This window comes from Lagopus muta, chromosome 3 (assembly GCF_023343835.1).
Source record: "Lagopus muta isolate bLagMut1 chromosome 3, bLagMut1 primary, whole genome shotgun sequence".
Taxonomy (NCBI): Eukaryota; Metazoa; Chordata; class Aves; order Galliformes; family Phasianidae; genus Lagopus; species Lagopus muta.
The window spans coordinates 39659613-39678971 of record NC_064435.1 but is presented as its reverse complement, the minus strand read 5'-3'; the positions used below and the strand labels follow the sequence as shown (position 1 = coordinate 39678971).

The 19359-nt window shown below is 39.7% G+C and overlaps 1 long non-coding RNA gene across 1 annotated transcript; it reads right to left on the bottom strand.

The window, feature by feature from the left end:
* Positions 1–5479: 5479 nt before the first annotated feature.
* On the bottom strand, positions 5480–18871 carry LOC125691327 (uncharacterized). Its single transcript, XR_007376093.1, has 4 exons — positions 18842–18871; positions 12686–12892; positions 10405–10751; positions 5480–5562 (listed from the first exon to the last, which is right to left on the bottom strand). It is a non-coding gene; the product is annotated as an uncharacterized LOC125691327 (long non-coding RNA).
* Between the last annotated feature and the right edge of the window lie 488 nt (positions 18872–19359).

Sequence of the window (19359 nt, the reverse complement as noted above, 5' to 3'; positions counted from 1 at the left end):
AAAAAGGATGTCCCTGGGAACTACCAACCTATCAGTCTCACCTCTGTGCTGCGGAAGATGATGGAGCAGATCCTCCTGGAAGTTACGCTAAGGCACATGGAAGACAAGGAGTTGATACAAGAGAACCAGCATGGCTTCACCAGGGGCAGATCCTGCTTGACCAACTTAGTGGCCTTCTATGATGGTGTAAATACATCAAGGGACAAGGGAAGAGCCACTGATGTCATCCATCTGTCTGGACTTCAGTTAGGCTTTTGATACAGTACCCCACAAAACCCTTCTCTCTAAATTCGATAGATATGGATTTTATGGGTGATGGATGAAGAACTGATTGCAGGATCAAATCCAGAGAGTGGTGGTCAATGGCTCCATGTCTGGATGGAGATCATTGACAAGTGGTGTCCCCCAGGCATCAGCATTGGGACCAATATTCTTTAATATCTTCATCAATGACACCAAAACTGGGGTTGAGTGCATACTTAGCTAGTTTTCTGATGACACCAAGCTGTGGGGTGCGGTCCACGTGCCTGAGGGATGAGATGCCATCTGGAGAGACCTAGACAGGCTCAAGCAGTGGGCCCAGGAGTGCATCATGAGGTTCAAAAAAGCAAAATGCAAGATTTTGCACCAGGGTTATGACAACCCCCACTACCAGCACAGAAGAGAAATAGAACTGTTGGAGTGCGTCCAGAGGAGGACTACACAAATGATTCAAGGGATGGAACATCTCTCCTATGAGGACAAGCTGAGAGAGCTGGAGCTGTTCAACCTGGAGAATAGAAGGCTCCAAGATGACCTGATAATGGCCTTTCAGTCTCTAAAGGGGAGCTAAAGAAGGAAGGGGAAGCTCTAAAGAAGGAAGGGAACAGACTCTTTAGTGGGGTCTGTTGTGATAAGACAAGCGGACAATGGTTTAAACTGAAATGGGAGATTTAGGCTGGATATAAGGAGGAAATTTTTCACATTAAGGCTGGCAAGGCACTGGAACAGGTTGCCCAGGGATGCAGTGGAAGCCCTGTCTCTGGAGACGGTCAAAGTGAGGGTGGATGGGGTCCTGAGCAACCTGATCTAGCTATGGATGTCCCTGTTCATTGCAGGGGAGTTGGACTGGATGAATTTAGTGGTCTCTTCCAACTCTAAGGATTCAATATTCTAGCTTTTATTCTTCGTGCTTTGAAGCTTAGATATTCCCTATAATTTGATATTGTTAAAAATCCTTCCCTGACCCTGTGCTTTTTACAGCTAAGGAGAAAAAAATCACACAAATTACCACCCAGGGTTTTGTTGCACAGTAGGTACAGGGTACCTGAACTGAAGCCCTGCAGCTCTCTAACAAAGAAAGAGCTTCCTTGGGAGACTCTGCTTCTTCAAGTTAAGCAGTTGCAACTTGCTCATATTGACATAAAAAGTAGTTTTAGTTGTTTATTTCCCACTTGCAAGTTGTGAATCTTCATGTTCAGCTAGTAACCAGTAGAAGTAGGAATCTGTTTTCCACAAAAGATGTCTTAAAGAAAAGCCTTTATCCTAGAAGTATTTGCAAAATTAACAATTACTTTACTTTCAGGAAACAGTATTCTATATGATTGTTGGTTTTCTTTTTAATCAAATAAAAAACAAACAAACAAACAAAAAACAAAAAAAAACCAAATCACATCAGATATTTTCTTTAACAGAAGTTTGAACAGTTTTATAACATTTTAATTTTTACAAAGTGATCATTTTCCAAATAGTCTTTTGTCCCCTTAAGCCAAGTCAAGTTATTACATATGGGTATTTCAACATATATGGCTTTACAATTCTTATTTTTAACTAATCTTTAGAGCAATTGCTGTGTTACTTGTTCTTTATTATTTGCTCTATTATTTGATGCTGTATTATTTCTTTTCTTTAAGTCAAAAAGAGTTACCCAACCAATAATCTCTTCCATTCCCTATCTGAAACTCTCAACAAAAATCTCTCAATTGCACAAAAATCTAATAATGTACTTAAGACCTAAACTATGAAAAGAAATTAAAGGCTATAGAGAACTGATATTTTTGTCTTTTTTTTCCCCCCAAAATTATACCAGTTGTCTTCCTACTTTATAGCTGTCTTTTATCTTCCAGCAGTGGCACCCACCATCTGACTTATGATCTCTCTGCGGGAAGTCATTGAGTGGCACAATAGAGTTAATGAATTGGTCTTTCACCTCCAAAAACCTGATCTAAATGCTAGTCTGAGATAATGAGCATGATGGAGTTTAGTAATGTCAGCAGAGTATTAACTTCTGTTTAAAGGAAGAACGAGCACTGGCAGGAAAATGGATTTTAAGAGATATTTGGAGCAATTGCACCTGCATGCATTATGGCAACTCTAGCCTTCCTTCATTAGAGTCATATTCACATTATCTCTTTGCTGTTTGAATAGAATTTGGCAGGGGTTTATCTGCAGAGCATATCATTTAGCAGGGATCTTTCTAGATATTTAAGTTCCCTACCACTGCAACATCTAAGCAGCACATTTATGCTACCTAGCAGTTCAATCCAGGATATCTCTATCAGAATCAGAAAGGAACACTTAACCAATCAACAGTAATATTTCTTATCACATGCATACGTAACGGCAATATATTCTGGAAAAGATACTGTCATTGAGTTAACTATAGAAGCTTGCAGAACTGACAGAATGTTCCCCGTCTCAGTGCAAAAAAGCCAAATACAGTGTATTTTACTAAGAATCCTTGCCCTTGCTGAAGGTAGATTGCAGGGATGCAGCAGATGCCTTTAGCAGCTACAAGGGTCTCATGCTTTTTCAGAGAGACAAGTAAGAGGTCAGAAATACCTTTCCCACCACTTCATTAATGCAAAGGGTTTATGTATCAGTATGTCCATATGTCGTAGCTGAAGCAACTGCAGAGCACATGATCTTGTACAGCTTCTCCTATCCAAGTAGAATAAATTCTGATCAGGATCAAATAAAAATACGTCATGAATTTCCAAGTTCCATAACTAATTAAATAAATAAAATTTTTCATCACCTAAAAAAAACAAGAATATGCAATCCAAGAAGGATACTAGCTCCTAGAATCACAAACACTACAGACTGTCGAACCATCTGGACAAATTAAAAAAATATATACAAGTTTATTGGCATACTTGTATCATCTTTCCAGTTTCTCCTCTTCATTTTTTAGAGCAGATCACTCCTGCACTCTCATGGGTCATTTTTTTCAGTCAAAAATATAAATCACCTAACATTCTTTTCCCAAATTCATGTCAAGATGATAACCATGCTGGTCTGTTGGTATAGATAATCTTCTTAAGGCTACTTCAAAAAATACTGACATAAAAAGATCCCACTTACAAACTTCCACACACTTGCCAAAACAATGATGGACTAGCTGTCACTCAGTATTTCTCTGAAAAGCAGCACAATGATAGATAGCAGTGTCTGTCTGTTTTTTCTCAATCTTCTGACTTTGCTTCTAGAAACAACTTAGGAAAGAGCAGATGGCTTGAAACGAGCAACAGGGAAGGCTGCCTCTCTCTAGCTGGAGCTACATCAAGAAGTCAAACAAAATAAGAAAAAACTAAACTATAAGCCCCAGAACCCATCACCACCACCACCAAAAATAGGCTCCAGACAAGAAAATCCCTAAAGGAACAGCAAGATAAATCCCTTTCTTACTTTTATCCCTGCTGAATTTCTTTCCCTGTGTGCTTCATCTGTCTTCAGGGATGGTAACCTTCTGAATGCTTCACAAAGCTGTACAACAGACCCAGCTTGTCAGAACTGTTAGGGTGGCTGTCCTGTTGCCCTTGATCCAATTTCTTTCCATTATACAAAATTCAAGCTTTCACTTCAAAAAAATAAAAACAGAAAATCGGGTGTTTACAAACGAACCACTGAAACTTCTCAAGGCAATGAAACCTTGAATAAACTAAGGGAAACAGAATATTGAAATAGTTTGTATCATCCTGTGCACACACAAAAAAAGCCAAGTCTTCACCTCTTAACCAAAAAAGCTTTGCTTTTTTTCTGAGATGACAGTATCTGAGCAACTCCTTCCTTGAAGTCATTGATACTTTACACTCATCTACAGACTAATACTGTTGATACATTTTGTGTCTCTCTAACTTTAGTTCTATTAAAATATGTATATCAAAAAGAGCATGCAGACCGCCAACAGTTTACAGGTTGGTCTACTGTCAACTTTAACTTTTTTTGTTTTCTCTATGCTTTTCCTGCGTAGGACTGTCCTATGACATTTAGTGCTGCCTCTTAGGGCCTACCTGTACCAGGAATAGAATCATTAAGTCTGTAAAAAACCACTGAGATCACCTAGTCCAGCCGCCAGCACATCACCACTATGCCCACTAGCCATGTCCCTCAGTGCTGCATTTCCATGGCTCCTGAACACCTCCAGTGATGGTGACTATCACTTTCCTGGATATCGTGTTCCAATGTCTCACCACTCTTTCTGAGAATAAATTTTTCCTAATATCCAACCTGAATCTCCGCTGGAACAACTTAAAGCCATTAAGTCTTGTCCTAAAAGGAATGATCAGTCCAAGCCCACTTCTATACTGGGGCAGGTACATGGCTTTCTTTCCTGGATGGCTTTGCTGTAGTCAAGGCATAGATAGAAAAAATGTCCAGTCCCAAAGTTTACTTTGAAGATTTTAATGGACCTGATCCAAGTTAAATTAACCAGTTCAAACATAACTTTTATACAGATGAGATGGAGGACTGCTGTTAGTTCTTAAGACCATGTCCTAATTCTCAGAAAAGCTGAGGTGGTTTCTGACAGGTTTGAAAATTTCTTGGTTTGGGTTGAAGTTATGAGCGCTCCGTTTTGGTGTTTTGCGTCTCTGGTGTAATCCAGGACCTGCTCACAGACTTCATGAATGGAAAATCAAAATACTGAGCAGGCACCACCAAAATGCTGAATGTGGCACACACCTTGTTGTCTTCAGGGTGTGTTGCATAGGCCCTTTTGTGACCCACGTGCTTGTGAGTGGACAGCTTAAAAGACCTACAGGTCCTGGCATACGCACAGCCCAGGAATCACCTCTTTAGAGCACATGTCTGATGCTTGGGTAGGAGTTATCGTTTGCTTTTACAGCCTGCCTCACAGTGCTTATAAGTCTGCTTGTCCTCCACTACAGTTGAGAAGGAAGCTCTGATGTGTGCTAGTGTGTACTGCAACGGTACAGCTGGTCAACTACATTATGCATTAGTGTATTTCTGTATGTCAGAAGAGAAAGGAAGTCTTTTGGCCTGCCTACAGCACACCAAATTCTTTTCTTCTTGGGGATAACATCTTTGTCAGAAGCCCCAGGGCACACCCTCCTCAGAGGGAGGATATCTAAGTGAAAGAAAGGGCAGACAAAAAGGAAGACAGAACATCTGGAGCCAGCATAGGAAATATGGGTGAGGAGCAGATATTGGTGTCCGAGCAGAGCAGGTCAGAAACACAGCTGAAACTGATGACAAGGAGAAAAAAAACACCCACTCCAACAGTCTAAGGGAGGTCTGATATAAAAGTAAGTTCTTCTCATTTCTGTTCTGAGAAAAATAAGCCTGAAAAAAAAAAAAAGTTCTTAGATTCTTTGAGATTATTACCTCCAGAAAAGAAACTTATGCAGACCTACTTCAACATTACAGCTCATTCAGAGTGAGCATCCAAAGAGCTCCAAAATGCACCCTTAGACCTTAATGGCTGGTACTGCAGCACTTGACTGTATTAAAATTACTTGATTTTTTTTTTTTTTTTGCTTTTTGGTTTTTTTCTTCCAGATGAGTATTTTCTGTTCATAATTGTAATTCAAAATGTACTTACTCAGGGTGTATCATGTCTGGATGTGCTCAGAGCATAAGAAATAGAGTCACAATTTACATGGAGCTGTGGTCAGGTTAATAAACCTTGCAAGATTTCTTGTTGTTCTAGTGCAAGACTGTGCACCCCAAGCAGAATGTCATCTTAAATATCATTATGTAACTTCTGCAGCTTTGAAGATTTCTGTCCATTCAGCTGAAAATACGGAGTGACAACACTCATTTCCGTCTGTGGAATACCAAATAATTTACCCTAAAACCAGCTCTGTATTTGTGCCAAAAGTGTGTATACAGAAACTGATGATATTTCAAAGGTTTAGATTTGTTTTTTAAGGAAGTCAACAAAAAACTTTTTACGTTAAAATCAGCAATCTTTTCCAGCGTAGTACAACAGTAACATGTTAAAGTAGCCTTATGTGAATATCTTATCTTCCATACAGGGGATGAGGCTTCACGCAGAGATAAGAGATCACAAGTGCTGAAACACATAATGCCATTCAACATGCAGTTAATAGAAAATAATGGTAACATTTATTTCTTCCGCACTTGCTTCATGAATACCTGAAAAGCAATGCTTATGTGAGGCCCATGCTGCCGATCTCTGCACTTCACACCCCCAGTGCATGCCAGCTCTGCTGCCTGAGCACTTTTCCAGCTCTTCAGTGATAATGAAAACGTGTCTTGTGTACATAATCTTACTTGTACAAAAGACTAGCAGGCTTCTGTTTTTTCTGTGATCATACACATGGTGGAAAACTGACCAGATTAATACTCACCTGACAAGCTGAGATCTCAGATACACTGATAGGTGTATTAAAGTACAGTGTAAATACTGCTTTTGCTTTAATTAACAGTAAAGTGGCTCTGAGCCTGCAAAAGGGATGAAATATAGGCAGTATTTCTGTAGAATGATTAAAAAAAAAAATAAAAAAATAAGGGCAAGGCAAGCAGTACTTATAAAGCATTGCCAGAATGTTTCATATACCCAAAATGAGCCACAAAACCCTGGAAAATGTATTTTTGTTTTTGTTATTGTTACCTAATTTTAGTATTGCCATACTGCAACTACATGTACTTTGGGGATTGCACTATTTTAAGACATTCAGCATCCAGATTCCAAAATTTTTAGGCTGTTCTGTAATGTGTATTTTTAAATAGGAAGAAAACCAGTTGTATGATCAAGATGAAATCTCTGTTGGGTATGGAAATGGAAAGAAAAAAATTGTATTTTATACAATACAGTACCTTCTCCTAGAAATAAATACATCTTCAGATTATAAGCACATTGAGAAAAGATGCTAAAAACTGTAATATCTTAATTATTCTAGATGTTCTACTGGCAAGAATAATTTCAAAGGAGAGAAAGTTTTCAATTCTTTCTACTTTTGGGAAGAAATCTGAAAGTACTCATAATTCTGCAATCTAGCTTTTGATCTTTATAATCATGTAGCTTTAATTTAATTCATGTTCAGGTAACTTGGATTCCATTTTGTGGATTAAAAACAGAATACATATTACGGTTTTAAAAATGTCTTCAAAGGGAAGTTTGACTCATGCAACCATTAATGCTTGTTCTGTTGCTCAAAATGTTTGAAGTTGCTAACTAGATTAACATAAAACAATTTCTTAAAACCCAATCCTTATAGCAGCTATAAGAAACCAGAGGAAACACATATAATGAGTGAAGAAAACAAAAAACTACAGAACTTGTTTCTAGGAAAAATGGGATAGAGAGATAGATTCCACTGTTTTTACCTTAACTTCCCTCTCCTTCCCCCTGCTGCTACCCTCCCTCCCCCTTCCCCATTTTTTTTTTGAATGGAGGAATCATTGTAGTCCAAGAAAAAAATCCTGTTTGTACATCAGAATTTATAATTAATAAGGAGAAAAAAATACGGATGATTTAAGAATTTGGAGAAAATAAGGCTTATTCTTGAAAATAAACAAAAGCTGCTGGCTGTGTTGTATAAGGTAGAACTGAAAGAGACTTAGTGAACAAGAGCAATGTAGCATGATAATTGTACATTATGTTAGTACTGTTCCCTTGTTTGAGTGCTTGTGGCCCAGGGGCATCTCAGCCCAGGAAGAGACAGTGTCATTCACTGCAAAATAAATGACACTGGTAACATTCTGTTCTTGTTCTTCTATATAAAATTGTGCTTAAACCTGAATATTCAACTTCTTACTTTTTTTACATGGAAAAACATATTTCTCCAGTCACTGCATTTTATTGTTTTTTGTTGTTGTTTTCTTTTTCCCAGTACTGGCAAAAAAAAAAAAAAAAAAAAAAAAAAAAATCAAAGGCCCTGTCTTGAATGGAAATTACACTATATCATATCCTTCAGTAGTTAAAGAGAAGCAGGGATTATATTTACTTATATAATATGTGATTTAACAAAGAAAACAGCAATTTAACAAGATTCACAATGGCTGAATACACTTGATTATTTACAGCATAGAGGATAGGATTAAATAGACACACAAAGGAGGCCCTTCTGTTGAGTAATGAGGTTCAGCACTGACCCCTTTGCTATCTAAACTCCTTGAACCACAGAAGTAAGGAGCCTCAGTGGGGTTGAATTCACTTCTAGTCCCAGACTTGATCAATCATTTATGTCTGAAGGATTAGTTGCGCACAGTCAATCTAAGATATTACCTTAGCAAAGCTTAAAATGAATAGTTGTTTACTGAGGATCAGTATAGGCAAGGCAACCTGACATCAAGGTGCAAGAGCTCTCTGCACAGGTGTAACTGTGGGAGGCATCCTTACTCAAGAGGAAATCCTGTTGTGCAACCTGCTGCCATGCAAGAGTGCTCAAGGGACTCGAGCTGCTCACTATTTTTGGGGTAATGTGATTGACTCACAATCATAATATTTAGCGCATGATCAACTGTCACTGTTGAACCAGGTATCAGCTACCATTTCTTTAAATGCTCAGTTTGAAACTGTGCTGTAGTCATTATCTATCTCAGAGAAACATTGATTGTCATCAGTGGTGGTTGGACTCGATCTCTGGAGGTCCCTTCCAACCCCTACAATTCTGTGATCAGTCCTGAGCAGTCTCTGGCACCTCACTGTCCGCACGAGCAAGGCCTTGGGAATAACTGGCAGTCTGAAAGAAGATGTCGAGGCAGGAGGGGAACACAGTATCATGGACCCTGACTGAATTTAAAACTTTGCTACCTTCACAACAGGCTTCTCAATAAAAAGAACATCTTAATATCTATGTATCTTCACCCACAACATATTAGAAAAAAATTAAGAATGATGTTTCTAAGTCTGAATCTAGAAACCACATTCAGAGGTTTTTGTTCTTCGAAACAATCGGTAAGCAAAACTAGCTAAACTAAGCTAGTTTTCATAGCAAACCACAAAGACAGCTTGCTTCACATTGCTCACAGAGTAAGTAAAACTGCTGAACTGATGAGGGAAAGAAAACAGACAGGAAATAGCAGACAAACCCAAACGAGAAATAGGGCATGAGAAAGCCAATGACAGAGACCTAGACAGGCTCAAACAGTGAGCACAGGAGAACCTCAAAAGGTTCTGCAAAGCCAAGTGCAAGGTCTTGCACTGGGGTCATGACAGCCTCCACTGCCAGTACAAGATGAGAGATGTAAGGACAGAGCACAGCCCTGCTGAAAAGGACTTGGGGGATGGCAAGATGGACACGAGCAGTGGATGGAAAGCTGGACATAAGCCAGTCATATGCTCTCACAGCCCTGAAAGCAAACCATGTCCTGAGCTGCAGCAAAAGAAGCAAAGCCAGCAGGTCTGCTCTGCACTGGTGAGACCTCATCAGGTGTACTGCATCCAGATGTGGAGTCCTCAATACAGGAGAGACATGGACATGTTTGTGGGCATCCAGAGGAGGGCCACAAAATGATCCAAAGGATGGAACACTTCTCCTATGAGAACAATCTGAAAGAGCTGGGGCTGTTCAGCCTAGAGAAGAGAAGGTTCTGGGGAGAGCTGAGAGCAGCTTTTCAGTATTTAAAGGGGGTCTATAAGAAAGAAGGGGACAGAATCTTTAGCAGGGTCTGCTGTGATAGAAAAAGTAGTTTCAAACTAAAAGAAGGGAGATTTGGACTGGACATAAGAAAGAAGTTTTTTATAATAAGGGTGGCAAGGCACTGGAACAGGTTGCCCAGAGGTGGTGGATGCCTCTTCCCTGGAGAGGCTCGATGTCAGGCTGGATGGGGCTCTGAGCAACCTGATGTAGCTGCAGGTCCCTGTTCATTGCAGGGTGGTTGGACTAGATAATAAATCACAGAATAACAGAATCATGGAGTCATAGAATCACAGAATGGCAGGGGTTGAAAAGGACCTCAAAGATCATCTAGTTTCAATCCTGCCATGGACAGGGCCACCAACCACTAGACCAAGCTCTGCCCAGAGCCAGATTCAGCCTGGCCTTGAATGCTTCCAGGGACGGGGCATCCACAACCACGCTGGGTAACCTGTTCCAGTGCATCACCACGCTCTGAGTGAAAAATAAAAATAGATGACCTCTCAGGGTCCCTTCCAACTCAAACAGTTATATGATTCTATGATTCAAACAGGTTTCAGGGAGCTCTTTGTCTTACATGTATCATCTGAAGGAATCTTCGTGAGAGCACTGGCGTAGCTCACTCTGTTTGCTGATTCAGGCGGTGTTCTGTGGTCCCAGCAGGAGAGGAGCATTTCCAGCCAAAGCCTGAGTATCCAGCAGCATCTTGCTGCTGCCACAAAGCAGCTACATCGTGGCTGTCCCGTCATTTCCCAATAGAAACTTCTAAAGGATTGCAGTCCTCATCCACACTTGAACGTCACCTCCTCCTCAGGGCTGGAGGATATATGTCCCACATCTACCCATAGTGAAACTGGGCAGTGTCCATCAGTCAGTTAAGGAAGGCCCTCTTGGAGCTTTGGTTTGTTATGATGAGGAATGCTCCTGGAAATTAAGAAATTAGAAATGAGAATTCTGGAAGTGGCAAAGACTTTGTGCATAGAGTCAGAGCATGCATTTGTTTCCCTGCATGTTCCTCACCATCAGACTCTCTCATAGTGTTGGCAAGTACCTGTCTGTGCTGGGGAATGAAGTGAAACAGGCAAGGGTGCTACCTTAAATGTCTGTCACATATCAGAATGGTGACAGAGGGGAAAAAAAATAAGAGCAAGCTGAGGAGAAGTGGCTTGTTCCAGCACCATTTTATAGGTGTAGCAAAATGCTTGATTATGTGATCCAGAGGCAAGAATCCTCCAGCTGTCAGGTGCTGTATTTCATAGACACGACTAAAAACTAGCAGAGTCATTGTGATCAAATACCTAGGCAAATTAAAAAAAAAGAAAAAGAAAAAAAAGAGATGAATATTTGTACAGAGCCATACACGCATTCTATTTACTAAGCTTTCTTTTTTTCCTCTTCACGCCATATGGACATTTGAGTGCTTCCTGCTAACGGTATATATGTGCTGTCTGTGATCATTACTCTGGAACAGGAAAATTGGAACTTAGGAAGGATTTTGTTAATAAGCCTTTTCTAAACGACACTTTTACAGTCCACCTCTCAAAGGAGTACAGTGCCAACTTTGTTGTGAGGCAGATGGTAGTGAAAAAGGTGGATGTGACTCTGATCATTTAACAGGGAAATTAATTTATGTGATACTAACCAGTCTCCAAATTGGGTTTATTGGCTCATTACAGTTTCTCCAAAATGCCAAAGCTTTATGTTTTAAAGAAGTTGAAGGTTATTTTCAGGATATTTTTAAGAGAGAGAGATTGAGGATCTGTATTAAAGGTAAGAAGGCAACCTCTATACAACTTCTGTTGATGGACTTTGCAGATCAGAGCAAATTCTGCTGTCTGGTGGTATAATGTCTTTATCCATCCTTGGCTACTCAAAAAATGAATGCTTTTAGCGTATTAGCACTGTACTTCTAAAGTGAAGACACCTTTCATTGATCAAAATAAACTAAATATACCATCGCATAGAACTACAGCTTATAGATATTTCATAATTTCTTTTTATAAACATTTGAATCCCTTTATCACGGAATAATTCTGTGCCTATTTAGTTTATTAAAGACAGGAGAATCAGGAGGAAATCTGGAGAGAAAAAGGAGATTCTGATGTCTTATTCTAGATGAGTAATTCTTACATCCTACTTACAAAGTTCATTTCTGGCTACAGAGAACACTAAAAAGAACAAACAAGCTGACATCTTTGGACATAACTTAAAGCTTTAATTTTTTAAATTTCTCTTTGTGACTTCTTCCAGTGACATGTTAGCATTTATTCCCCAAGCATAAAATTACAGTTCATCGTCACAAGTTTGCATATTTTATCTCTACATGTAGTATATGGTATGCTGTTATCTTAATGATAATTAGAAGCTCTTAGTTTCTTTAGCAGGAAGCACTCATTTTTTTTTTGCCTGAGAAAATAATTGTATTCTTAGATGTGCTGCATTAAACTTCATTGCTTCGCTTCCTTCAGAGTAGTTATTTGTGCTTATAAATCATCTCAGTTGGAGACGATTTCATGTTAAGTATTATAATACACAATCTGATGAAATCTGTAAAGATTCTGTAAAATTCACTCCTGATTTATTATTAGGCAGCTGTATTCAACTGTTATCCTTAATAATTGTTAGACATTGCATGAAACATGCACACAAAAATAAAACACTACTCTGGAATTCTAGATCTCTTTCCTTATTTATACTAGTAGTGTGAAAGTTAATTCCTAGTAGTCTTTTTTTCTTCTTTTTCAAGAACACATAGTATTTTAGGCTTTCTGGTTTTTTTCCACAATATTTTTTTTCTAACTTGGTGGAGTGGAGACTTGTAAAAACAGTACCAGTTTGGATCTCCTTTGCAGGCATACCTGTGAAGAAGCACCAAGTGTGATGTGGGTAATATCACAGATTAGGCTAACATCTTCATTTCCATTGGATGGGCTTTTTGTAGATCCTATGCTGCAGTCTGGAGGTTTCAGGACATGCCTGATTGCTCTAATCACTTGAAGTAGAGGCGTTCTTATGTTTGCCTTGTTTTCATTCAGCGAGCTAATATTTATTAGCAGAAAAAAAACCTTTAGAAAAAAAAAAAGAGACAAGATGCTGACTGCCAGAAGCTGTATTTCTGTGGATTTTGAAAGTCATTGGGTGACTTCAGGTTTCTTTTAAAATAATGAGACCAAATTTATGATATAGAAAGGGGCATATTTCACAGACACTCAGATGTGACTTCTACTACATTTCAGTCCTGCACTAATACTCATTTTTTCCAAAACAGATTGTCTGTAATTAGTTGAAATAAATATCTGCTGTGGGGTTTAGGAAATCCTCCAGAAGGACTTGGTTAGAATTCAAGGTTCCCAAATCCCAAATTGATACCTAAAACAGTCCTCTCTAATCCTGGAGATATTTATGACAGATAGCTGCAAACCTGTTTGACTAGGAAGTTTTCAAGGCAAGTCCTGCTCTGCTTCTACTGCCAAGCAACACTTCTACCTGTGCAGTTCAGTGGCTGTTTCCTGTCTAGATTATTATTAAGATCCAAACAATAAGCTTGATTCCACTTCACCCTAACTAGTTTGGGTTTTTGAGAAAAAAGTCTTGCATACAAGATGTTCCCCCACAACCTACAAAAACCCAAGCAAACAGTAAAACATACCGATGTGGGAATATAGGAGGAAGCGGCAAAAGCAGTGCCAAAGCTCAGAGGTCAGAGCACGCAGGTGGTTCCACATACCTCCTTTATAAAGAACCACCGGCACTGCATGCTCAGGGCAAAACTTTTTCCTCCATTCTTGCTGCAGGTATTGTATATCAAAGTACCAGCTGAATGACATTGGGCTAATAAGAACAACAATTTCCTCCCTTTTGGTTAGACTTTTCTTTAAATTACTTCCTAATTCTCTTATAATTTATGTTGAAGACTCTAGTGGGTACAGTTGCCTGACAAAAATTAGTATTGTTATAAAAGTTTAAATGGCAATTAAAGACAGAAGAATTCTTTATGAAGCTTGTTTCAGTGAAATGGAGCAATCAATAGAAGGGCTGTTTATGGAATAGTTTTTAGTAGTGCCATTAGATTGTGGAGTACTTCCCTAAGAAGAACAGTAGTAGTCCAATTGTATGAATAATACGCTGGTGTTGTAATCAAGGGCTGCATGTGTCCATCTGGCAATATAAATTAACCTTGAAAAAGAGATGTATGAAATATTAGGGCTTAAAGAGAAGTAACACTCTCTAGCATGACCCAAGAAATGCTAGAAGTGGTAAATGGAAATATACATTGTTTATGGTTACGCTCACAGATTAATACAAAACTTTATAAGATACTCTTAAGTCTTCTCCCTTATAGTATTTGGCTATCAAACTAGAAGGTTCTAAGGCTGAATTTAAGGTATATCTATACAATTATAAGGGAAAAAGTATTTTAATAATCTAGGTTGGTGGTTCCCACATATTTTCCTTTTGTAGTCCTACCTTTGATTACTGGTCCTGTTTCCTGTCAGGCTAGCATAGGTGGTTGAGAAAGAAGTGCTGCAGTTTTCTTTAAGGTTGCATCCTCCAGATTGAGAAGAGCATGTGGTGTTACTGGCAGCTCAGTTTTCTGTGGCCTTCTATTTTATTATTTTTTTAAATCAATGCAGTAATATTTCCAGGGGTATGAGGAGAGATGTGAATGTTTTTGTTTTCAAGATAGAAATCTTATGGGCCAGTTATCTGAGACCAGAGCTATCCAAAAGTCCTATCAACACAAAACATGCTGAGTACTAACAAAACCACGTAAGTGCCATCTACACCAGCTCACCAAACAGCAACACTATTCATCTTTCCTCAGATCAAAATCTTTTGATTCTTCCTCTAGCCAAAAGCATGCAGGATGAGGCTTTAAAAAAAAAAAAAATCACTTCTTATTCCAAAATAAAAAATTACCAAAAATCAGAAAATGGAATTTTCAGTGCAGGTCAGACAACTTCTCTCTTCACAGAATCACAAAGTTGGAAATGACCTGCAAGATCATCTAGTCCAAGCACCCTCCCATTCCTATTAGTACCACAAGCACTAAACCATCTCTCGCAGCTCCTCATCCAGACACCTCTTGAACACTGCCAGGGACGGCGATTCCAACACCTCCCTGGGCAGCCATTCCAGTGCCTGACCACTCTCTGAGAGAAGAAGTTTCTCCTAATGTCCAACCTAAACCTCCTCTGGTATAACTTCTGGCCGTTTCCTCTGGTCCTACTATTTGCCTGGGAGAAGGGGCCAGACCCTTTTACACCACAACCTCCCTTCAGGAAGTTGTAGAGTGCAATGAGGTCTCCCCTGAGCCTCCTCTTCTCCAGACTAAACAATCCCAGCTCCCTCAGTCGCTCCTCATAAGGTTTGTGCTCCAGACAAGTTAAAAGGTAATGAAGGGCTGATTCTGAATGCTAGGATCCAGCACTCAAAGCATGGCAGATAATAACTTACACTAGGGTAAAAAAAAAGGGGCCTTGTTCTATGAAATCCTGCCAGCTTTCTTCTCCTCCTATCTCTATGTCCATTTTAAGTAAGCGTTCAGTGCCTAGGAAAGCTGAGTGGATCTATGATTGCATACCCAGAGATCCCATAAGAACATGCTTTAGGACAGACATTTAGTACTGACAGTGAACCCTTTCTAGAAGCCTTCAGGACTGACAAATCTGTGCCCCTTCCAGATATAATTTCTTTCCTATTCAACTGCTAATCTCCACTAGCAGTACTGTATTCTTATCTACAAAAAAAAATTATCAAGTACTTCCTTGAAAAATCCTACACACTATTTTGTGGGTCATTTCAACAGATTATATATTAGTTTAAAGGGCTATGGACTTTATGAAAGTCCAGACAACTCTTTTCAGTTACCTAGTAGCCACTGCTACCCACTTGTTTTAAGTGACTATTTAAGGCAGACTTCCATAAAAATCACAAGTTTTAATCTAAGAATTCAGATCTGTTTAAAAATTGATAGTTTTTTTGAACCCCAGAACATTTGCAGTGATGTTCCTGACACATTCATATAAAAAGCAGCACACTGACAAGGTGTTCTTACCATTTCACACATTTCACATTTAAAGACATGGTCAATCCAGGTTTACTATCTGTGTCTGCAGTAGACCTATACTGATAACTCACAGAACTAATGTTTCTCCATGTGCTTTACAGCCTAGATGATCTGGGGAAGTGAACATCCAAGGAAGACATACAGAGCCTGTTGGAGCTATAGAAAGCCACATGCAGATACCAGAGGTCACAGAGCAAGTTGTGTGAGGTGATCCAAACTGCCTAACTCCCACAAGCCTGAACAGCCTTTCATTCACATTAGCACCACAGTCCATCATGATACATGTTCTGTGAGGTCAAGTTCAGGGAAGTACATGATTGCTCCTTGTGCAGGTGCTGTGCTTCAGCAACACCTGTCAGCCTTCTTCTGCACATAAAGCACTGGCTGCTACAGGAGCCATGTGCCAAAGTGGCTCTGCAGGGCCCCTCTGATGTTCTGAACCCTGGCAGCAAGCCAGAGCTAAAGAGCCCAGCTGGCACCATGCAGCTTTTTTTTTTTGCAGAAATTCTTGGGCACCTTTACCATTCCTCCTATTCTGCTATGACAGTACTACTCTAGTAGTCTACTATTCCTAGCGCTTTTTTCCAAATCCATAATAATTCTTCTCCCTTCCCTGTTATCGATTGTGCCCTAGTCTGTAATCACCAAACTGGCAATAGTGGCTTTGAAGTTCATTTTGGTATTTAAACTCCAAGAAAGAACATTAGCCATTTTTGTTTCATTGTCAGGAGCATATACTATCAAAGACCCTAAACGTGATTTTATAATTTACCTTGGTACAGAAAACTGATAGTTTGATAATGCTGAGAAAGACAGGGAAGTCAATTTGCTCCTGATTTTTTTTTCATATGCATCCTGGCTGTGTTAAATGGGCTAAAGCCAACTGAATTCTTGACTGTCAATCATCCATTCTCTTGTTTCATTACACAACCCATTTCTTAAGGTTTGTCACAGCAGGAATTGTTTTCATTTTTGTTCTGCTAATGGAACCTGATTTGGAAAAACTCAATAGCAGTCATTTAAGGAGCCTTAGCTTCAAATGAAAAATATGAAACAATTTAGTTCCCAGTGGGGAAAAATGTGGGTTGGAGAAATAAAAAAGCAGTGAAAGAAAGAAATGCAGATAGATATAGAATCACAGCTCAGTTTAGAGTCTCAGAGCCCAAAACACTACAGGAGTAATCCATGCAATGAACCAACTGTGTGAGAAAACCACAGGGAGTTTCCAAAACATTTTCCCTCTGAAGGAGATAAAAATAATTTCCATAAGAATTATAGTCAGGGGCTTGTAACCCACACAAAGACAGCATACTAGGTTTCTAGCCAACTGTTTCTCTGCTGTGGCTACATAGAAGTTTGCAAAGCTTCCTCCTGTTCCCAGATAAAAGACTTCATTCTACAGCTCGCACAGTAGAAATGTCCTTATTTCAAGTCCTGCTGACACCTCTCTTACAGAGGTTGCTAGCTATATCTCTGGATAACTTTACACACGTATATATGCGGGTGATATAATATCACTGCACAATTTTTGTTTGGTCAGAGTTCAGTCTGGCAAAATTTTCATGGCACATTTAATATTTTAATTAATCATTTTCTCTCTTCATGAATTTCACAGAAACAAAATAGGTTTTTTTCTTGCTTTTTTTTTTTTCAAATACACTTTAGCATATGTGTAGCAACAGAATCAGAACATTCACTATTTGCAACTCACTTTCTCTAGCTCTAAACACCTTTTGGTTTTACATTCACAGATACTCAGCACCACATTCTAAAAACTTTTTACATGAACAAATTTTTACTTTCAAGAACTAATTGTCAGGAAAAGTCAGTCAATCACAGAATCACAGAATCACAAGGTTGGAAAGGACCTGCAAGATCATCTAGTTCAACCACCCTCCCATTCCTATCAGTGCCACAAGCTACTAAACCATCTCTCGTAGCTCCTCATCCAGGCGCCTCTTGAACACTACCAGGGACGGCGACTCCACCACCTCCTTGGGCAGCCATTCCAGTGCCTGATCACCCTCTGAGAGAAAAAGTTTCTCCTAATATCCAACCTAAACCTCCTCTGGTATAACTTCTTGCCATTTCCTCGGGTCCTACTATTTGCCTGGGAGAAGAGGCCAGACCCTTTTGCACCACAACCTCCCTTCAGGAAGTTGTAGAGTGCAATGAGGTCTCCCCTGAGCCTCCTCTTCTCCAGACTGAACAATCCCAGCTCCTTCAGCCTCTCCTCATAAGACTTGTGCTCCAGACTCCTCACCAGTTTCGTTGCCCTTCTCTGGACACGCTCCAGGGCCTCAATGTCTTTCTTGTAGTGAGGGGCCCAAAACTGAACACAGTACTCAAGGTGCAGCCTCACCAGTGCTGAGTACAGGGGGATGATCACCTCCCTGCTCCTGCTGGCCACACTATTTCTAATGCAGGCCAGGATGCCATTGGCCCACCAAGGAGTATATGGTACTGTGGTATTTAACTATGGTTAAATGCACCTGTTGCATTATCACCACTGGAAAGAAAGTAAAGGAAGTAGCCTACTTAGATCACCAAAAGTTTTATCCAAGTTTCTTATGAATTCTGTGAATTACTTTTTTTTTTTTAATGGTAGTAGCACTGGAAACAGCATGTAACATAGCAAAACCTCAAAGACTAAGCAGGTAGGTCAGCCAAAGCTGGTATTAAAAGAAAAGCAGTGAACATAATGATATTTGAATCCTTCTCTCAGGATGGCATTAAGAAAAAGTTTGAAGAAAACCTGAGCAGCCAAACTCTACACGCTGCTTTCTGATCAACCTATTAGAAGTTAAAGTCTTCCACATACACACACAAAAGAGAATTTCTCCATGCATAACCAATGGATATCAAGATGTTACAATCACAAAATAAACAAGAGAGTTAGGCAAAGTAGATTATGATAACAAAAGAGAATAAATGGAAGGCTTACCCTTATGTTGGGCTCACCACAAAACACCAGAAGGAGGGATCTCCAGACAAGAACTGTCCCTACTGGTAGCCAGCTCTTAAATAGGTCTAGGAGAGGTGGAGCCAGGCTCCACCCCTTCTGGCAGCACAGGTGAATTGCCTTCACCTGTGCTCCTCTGGCTGACTCAGTGCTCGCCTCAGGTGATCAATCAGAGGTTCAGGCCGTGACTCAGCAGTTCCCATACACTCCATGTCCAGCTCCACCAATGAATCAAATGGTGAACTTCCACTCATAGCTTTGGTACAAGATAACTGACTTGGGCAAGATAACTGACATGCCCTTGGATCATGTCTGTCCTGGTTTCAGCTGGGATGGAGTTGATTTTCTTCATAGTTGTTGGTATGATGCTTTGTTTTGGCTTTGGGAGAAAAATGATGTTGATAACATACCGATGTTTTGGATGTTGCTGAGAGGTGCTATACAGAGCTGAGGATGTTTCAGCTTCTTGTACTGTCTTGCCAGTGAGAGAGGCTGGAGGT